Below are 7,216 nucleotides of genomic sequence, written 5' to 3' on the forward strand. Positions count from 1 at the left end.
AAAGAAAATCGCGCCTCGTTCGTTCGCTTCAGCGTCGTTAGCTCGTTAACTCGCACGCAACACCTCCAGCTCTCGAATACCGGATATACCGCTGTCTGTCTTCTCCTGCTTCGCATCGAGCTTCGCTCCCTTCCTCCTGAGTGCGCGCATACACTCACACGTGCCCAGAAACACAGGCATACGCGCACACAAAGAGCTCTTCGGCTTCCCCCCTCCCCCCATCGCTCTCTCTCTCTCTCTCTCTTTCTCACTCACTCTCTCTCCTTGCGCATCGTCTTCTTCTCATTCTACTTACGTGTTTTATCCCTCTCCTCCTCCTCCTGCTTCTTCTCATCGTCCTCATACTCCTCATACTCTTTCTCCTTCTACTCATACCATCGATTAGAAAGAGAAGGAATATTAGTCGACCTACTCGATTCTTCACTCTAGCGCCTCACCACCGCTTTTGCACTGCCTGCTACTTTGCTGGCGTTTCGCGCTCGTATAATGCATTACGTCACTCTCTCTCTCTCTCTCTCTCTCTGTCTCTCTCTCTCTCTCTCTCTCTCTCTCTGTCTTAGTCTCTCTCTTTCTCTCTGTCTTTCCCTCATTCTGCTGGAATATCGGAGCGCGGGAACGAGAGCGAAATCGAAATTACGTAAGGCGTGAGTAGTTGGTCCGCTTGTATACGTGCAGGCACGCGTAAATGCAAAGACGCGTGCGAGCATTTGATAAAGCCGAGACTTTTTGAATATCGCCACAGAGGCATACGTGTCGAAGATACTTGTTTGAAACTTTAAATACGCAATGACATACAAGAGGAAGTATGTAAGGAAAGATGGGACCGGGAAGGCGAACACTGGCAACAACGACATCGACGACAGCTGGCTGTTTCAGCTTAGGCACTTTTTGCTCATTCGATGGCCTCGCTACATAGCACCAACCAAGGCGCACACGGGGCAGATGTTCGTGATCGCAAACAAACGAGTAAGCGCACCTTGTGACGTGTACAACCCCCCTCCTCCCTCCCCATCCCCCTCGCCATCTCACCGCCCTCCCCCAACCAAACCCATCTACCACCCCGGCCACCTTAACCCCATCGCAGCGCTCCGTCACCGGCGCAGTGGTCGACCGATGCTCCTTCCATCGAGGACCTAGCGGTTCTCAATTTCTTGATCCCTCTTCCCGAGCTAATGCATTTTCGATAATTTTATCTTAATTGCGCGATAGCGGTTAATGGAAAGCTCGTGTGCGCGAGTCTATGGGTTGGTCTATCCGGGGAACTGCTAGCCGATAATAAGGAGCGGCGGGAGACTAGAAACGTGAACAGGTGTGGGAGGAAAGGGGGTGGGTGTAGCCTCGACATTCCAATATACTGTATCACTTAATAAATTTCTTATCAACGAGGGATGGCATCCATTTTCGAGGGCAATTTTATAGAGTCGTGATACTTGCTGCGGCATGTCCTGTCCACCGCGTAATTAATGCGAGCGATTAAGGACATTTCATTATTTGGGCAGCTACCGACTCCCGACCGCTACCGATACTCTGACAAGCAGGTGGAAACCCAGACAGAATGAGATTGTAAGAGAGAGAGAGAGAGAGAGAGAGAGAGAGAGAGAGAGAGAGAGAGAGCGAGAAAAAGGCGTTTGTTGATGGCGATGGGGAGGGTCGGGGGGGGGGGGGCAGGCGAGGGACACGTTAATCCAAAAAATTAATCTAAAATAGACTTGTTTACAGTGTCGTTATGCCATCCTTGGACACGCTTACCGCGTTATTTCGAGAGCCTTGCGCGCGCCGCACGTGGATGCAAGTCGATAGACGACAAACTTCTCGATGGATATCTTCGTGTATACACGGATTTACTTAATTAAGAATTCTAATTCCGTGTCTCTGCGATAGTGCTTACACACGGAATTGAAATATCCCTAATATTATTTGGAGTTTAATCTTCATTCCAATTGTCCTTTTGTGTTATGTAAGCAGCTTCCACTCGCCCTACAATTTCGCTTAGAGTTGATGATGATACGCAATTAGTATCTCAGACAAGGATTGTTGTCCTTCTCTGTGGAATTTCAAAGTTTGAATGTCTTTTTGTTGGCATTCTTAATATAAAGGAAATTTTAAACTCATATCGTAGCTATTGTCGCAATCACATTACATTCCGGTTATTTAAAATGTTAAAGTTTATTAACAATGTTAAATGATCTTTGAAAAACTTGTCTATTTGAAATCGATAAAACATGTTAAAATTATGTTAATTGCTTTACAAATTATATTAAACTTGTCAATTGAAATATTATTCAAACTAATTGTCAATGGGCGGAGTTATTATGTGAAATATCGTTTGAATATTAATATTATTGATATATAATTAGGTTTTAGCGAAATATAAGTTGGTAAAATAGAATCGAATTTTCAGACTCGATAAATTATACAATTTTTATTTCTGTGCACAGAATCACAAAAACTTTTTTTTGTTGTTTGAAAGGAATTACATTTAAGAAAATTTGCCAAACTGCCGCGCATGTTTTTAAATCGTATTTTAAAAATTGTGTTGGTATAATAATGTTTTTGGTGAAACTATATTTCAATACTCGTATCTAATGAATTTTATAATAACAAGGTCAGTTCTATGCAAAAATGGTACATTATTTACAATATGTCTTTTTTGGATAAATTTTTTAATCATTCAATAGGAAGGGAAAGGCAATAGTGAGCGATAACAATGGTTGTATGTTTCAAAATGGAGTGTTTTTAATATTTTAGGAACAATTACAAAATTTAAAAAAATTTCACTACTTTTTCAGGCAAAAATCAGCAATGTATAAAAAAAACGTTCGTTTTACTATGTGCCGGTAACGCATTATTATTTTTTTTTAAATTGTCATTGTCATTATTTTTTTTTTAAACTATATGCTGGACTTTACTAGGCGTTTGATCGTTTTGTACGAAATGCAAAAGTTAAATGTGATTAAATAATGTTTATCTATAAGCAAAGTATCAGTCGTTGGGTAGTAAAAAATTAATTGCACAGGTAAAAAAAAGTTTAAAAATTACGTTTCTAACAAAATGTTTAGTAACGAAAAAGATTGATAATGTAGATAGAATAGAAAATTGTGTAATTAAAAGGTCTATTCCGATTGAATATTAAAAGAAAAATGATAATTGAAATACGTTGTATAATCCTAATTTATTTTGAAAAATTACATTTTTGTTTGTTTTCAAATAATGTGAAAATTAAATATATCAATTTAATAATGTGATAATTTTAATTTATAAATTTCAATATAGAGAAAAATTAATTGTAACATTATTTTAATTGCAAGATATGGGCATTAAAGGCTTTCGTTTCAATTAATTCGAGAATGCCAACTTGAATGGAAGTAGATGGTATTTTCATTCAATAAGCTCCTACAATATATAGATAAATTGAATTATTACGTAGAAGTTTATGCACTTTCTAATTGCTGAAAGGAAGGAAGTATGGGATAATTCAAATGAAAAAAAGTATCAATTAGTAAAAATTACAACCATATATAATATAAAGATATATATGAGAAATAACAATTATACTTTTAATTATGCTAGTGATATTTGGTAGAGTTTTTTGATATTGTATGTATAAAAGAAAATATAAGAGTGCTTGGAAGTGTTTCAAGTACTTGTTTTGAAGATATACAGTATTCGAAGCATTAAAAAAAAATTTGCATTACAAATTGTGAAGAAACAATGAATAACAAAAAATTCGTTTATGTTTATGGATTATTCATTAGGCGATCTAATTAATATCGTGCATTACAGTACCCGTGAGCAATAATGTTTATTGCCAAGTATTTGTTAATTATAAATTTAGAGACCACCGGACGGCACCGAATACTTTTCATTTATCTTTCGCGAATGCGATTTGGAATTGATTATTGAGTCGCGCTCTCTATCTAACGAGGCAAGAACCTGGAATTAGAAGATTTGACATTTGCAATTGTCTGGGAATTGTTGCGTAGAGCGGTTAGCTCTGGTATCGGTTACTCCGATGCTTCTAACTAAATTGGCAAGATATATTTGACGTAAAATATAACTAGCGAGCGAGTTTACGGCAAGCCGAATTGTTCTTTACTCTTTTCACAATGTGATTACTATCGCCGTTGACGCAGCCTAGGCATTCTGTTTATGGATATCAGAAGAAAACGTTGGCATTTAATTCCCGTAATATATTCGTTGTAAAATATAATAAGATGCGAATACAATTTGCAAAATAAATTTACATAATCCTCGTTAAATTATTCAATTGCTGAATGTGCGACGTTCACTTCGACCAAGAACCCCAGTTATTCCAGTTATTTCTCATAAGAACCTCGTACGCATAAGACTAGCACGTTGCTGGGGGATGTGTATAAAAATAGAGAAACGAAGAATATGCAGGATGAAAGATGCGGGATGAGGAGGGATAGAAGTTCCGATAGAAAAAGGAAAATTAAATAAAAATGAAAAGTATGAAATCTCCGATAAAGTACAAGAGCCCGTGCTCGAAGAGTTTTCATATCAAAAATAACCTCCATAACGAGCAGGATGTTTCTGTATTAGAAGGAAGGGAGAGTCTCGATAAGGAATTCTTTCGTGGACTCTTTCGTGTCCCCGTCCTTTTTAGTCATTGGTGTCCGGCTAAGCTGCATCCCCGACGAAGGAGAATACAGCCAACGTGGATGAGAGAGATAGGAGGGAGAGGGCAGACTGGTGGAGGCGAGCTAGTGGCCGCTAAAATACCGTAGCTTGCATACCAGCTTATAAAGCTCTCGATCCTTGTAGGGAGAAGAGGGTGGCATGAGGTAGGGGGTGGGCGAGAAAAGTGAGTCCGGGGCCGGAGCAAGAGGGAGGCATAGAACGAGTCCACGGTGATTCTGTACCCGCATGTGCGCTCGGCGAAGCCATGCCACGCAGGTTAACGGATTTCTATTCAGTACGCTTTTTCAGAACATTCCCCTTCCATTCCCTTCCTTTCCCTTGGACTGGCATCCGTGTCCTCGTCCTAGTCGCCATTGTCGACGTTTTCGTTGTCCCCGTCGTCTATGTTGTTGTGTCGCGTACGCGAGTGTCTCGTTCCCATTTCCGTCGTTTTCGTCCTTAGCCGCGCTCATGCGGTCGCGTTTCGCCGGCAACATAGAAGGGAAAAAAGAGAGGGACAGAGACTAGGAAGAGGGTCGCAAGGGCTATTGCACGCGTGAATGGAATGAGAAATAAAGACCAAGTCCTTAAACGTCACAATAGAAGTTTTTATTTTCTCTTTCATTTGTTTCTCCTTCATCTCCTTCTCATTTTTTTTTTTAAACTTCTTCTATTTCTTCTCGATCTTCTTCTTCTTCGTCTTCTGCTTGCTCTTAATCTTTATTCTTTCCAAATTTTAACTCGAAAATTCTCTTAAATTAGCGTTTTACCCCCTTGCGATCATAGAACGCGCGTACAAACATAAAAACGTAAAAAAGAACGACCGACGCCGGTGACCTCGGTTTTACAAGAAATCGCAGTATGTGTTTGCGTGTGCGTGTGCGTGTGCGTGTGCGCGCTCGCTCGCTCGCGCGTGCGTTAATTTTTTGTAAACATTTATCTATTATGTACTAGAGTCGCTGGTATTTATACAGAATTTACAAATCAAAAAGTTTAACAGGTGCTCGAGTTCACGTTCGAGGTGGTTTACAAATATAGTAAAGGAAAAATTAAAGAAGCGTACTTTCACACGCGCAGTAACATTTGCTGCAAAAATAAATACTAAAGTAAGTAACGCGATACTTTACACACTAAGTCACTTGTTTCGCATTCTTTAAGTCTTCGGGAACTCTTGAAGTCTTGTTTAATGCATATAAAATCACACCGTCCTAATACAAAATTCATTAGAAAGTTATATCACCGCGAGCGAAGTCTGGGTTCGCTCGAAACTCTACGTACATTAGAGCGCGAGTCTCGCACATTTTCTCCTTCCTTCTGCGAATATATATATATATATATATATATATATATATATATATATAATATTTAGAGATCAACGCGCGCGTTTCGATCGGGATTAATTTTTTTTTTCACTTGTGCAGTATATACGTATAAATTAAAGAGTGAATGATCCTGCACTACTTAGAGGATAAGTCGTTCGTCCCGTCCTTGCTAAATATAATTCCGTTTAATAAATCGAGCATCTTTGTCGTCAAAAATAATGAGGCCTAATTGTCAATTGTTGGCTGAGTGCGCAGAGCTTGAATCGAGACGCAACGCTAGATCTGCCAGCAGCAAAACAAAAAGAAGTTAAGGCCAATCTCAATCGAAAGGCGTCCGCGAGCATTGGTTAGCGGAAAAGTTAGACAGGCGATAATTTCACCTTTATTTGTCATCTACGTAACCGCGTGACTGTTGCGATTCCTTTGATCCGGCCGGGGATCGCACGGTCAGCGCTCGGCACCGCGTGTGCTCCCGGATTTTTTTCTCACTCGCAAGCTCTCGCACTACGAAACGAAAAATCTGACTACTTTACCGTCGCCGCGGGCGGCGAAATAATAATAATCGTTCATCGAGAAACACTGCATCCGTTGGCCTTACGATCACCGACGAGCGAGAACAGACTATATGCCACATTGAATTGGTTTTTCTTTCTTTCCTTTTTTTTGGAGACCCCGGCTTGTATCGCTGGACCTGTGTCTTTCAAACGATATGTAATCTATGGGTCTGGTATTCCCAAGATAAGTGATAATTAGAAAGAAGAAAAAAACTAGTGCGAAGACTTTTTGCGTATGTTTACAGGTACGTATCTGCGTTAAATTATCGGTTAAACTATCGATCGTTTATTTACAGACTTTAGTGTGCCTCGCACATTTCGCTTATTTATATACTTTATATACCTCCATTTACCATCTTTCCTACGCTCCCCTGGACACTGTTTCTTTGTTTCCTTCTCTTCATCTTTAGTTCGTTACTACACAAAACTCACGCCGCATTTCCACACAAGATGATAACATAACACTTTTGCCGATTAGCATACGACTCTTCTTTATTTACACACAGTCACTCACAACTTCTATTGCACTTGTACACGCCCAAGCAGTCTCTGTCATTCAGTCTCTATAAAATCTCTCTCGTCGATGGTAGTGATGCGTTCGAAACAACAACAACAACAACAAAAACAATGATAATAATATTATTATTAATAATAATAATAATAATAATAATAATAATAATAATAATAATAATAATAATA

Source organism: Ceratosolen solmsi, unplaced genomic scaffold (assembly GCF_000503995.2).
Source record: "Ceratosolen solmsi marchali unplaced genomic scaffold, CerSol_1.0 scaffold47, whole genome shotgun sequence".
In the NCBI taxonomy this organism is placed as follows: Eukaryota; Metazoa; Arthropoda; class Insecta; order Hymenoptera; family Agaonidae; genus Ceratosolen; species Ceratosolen solmsi.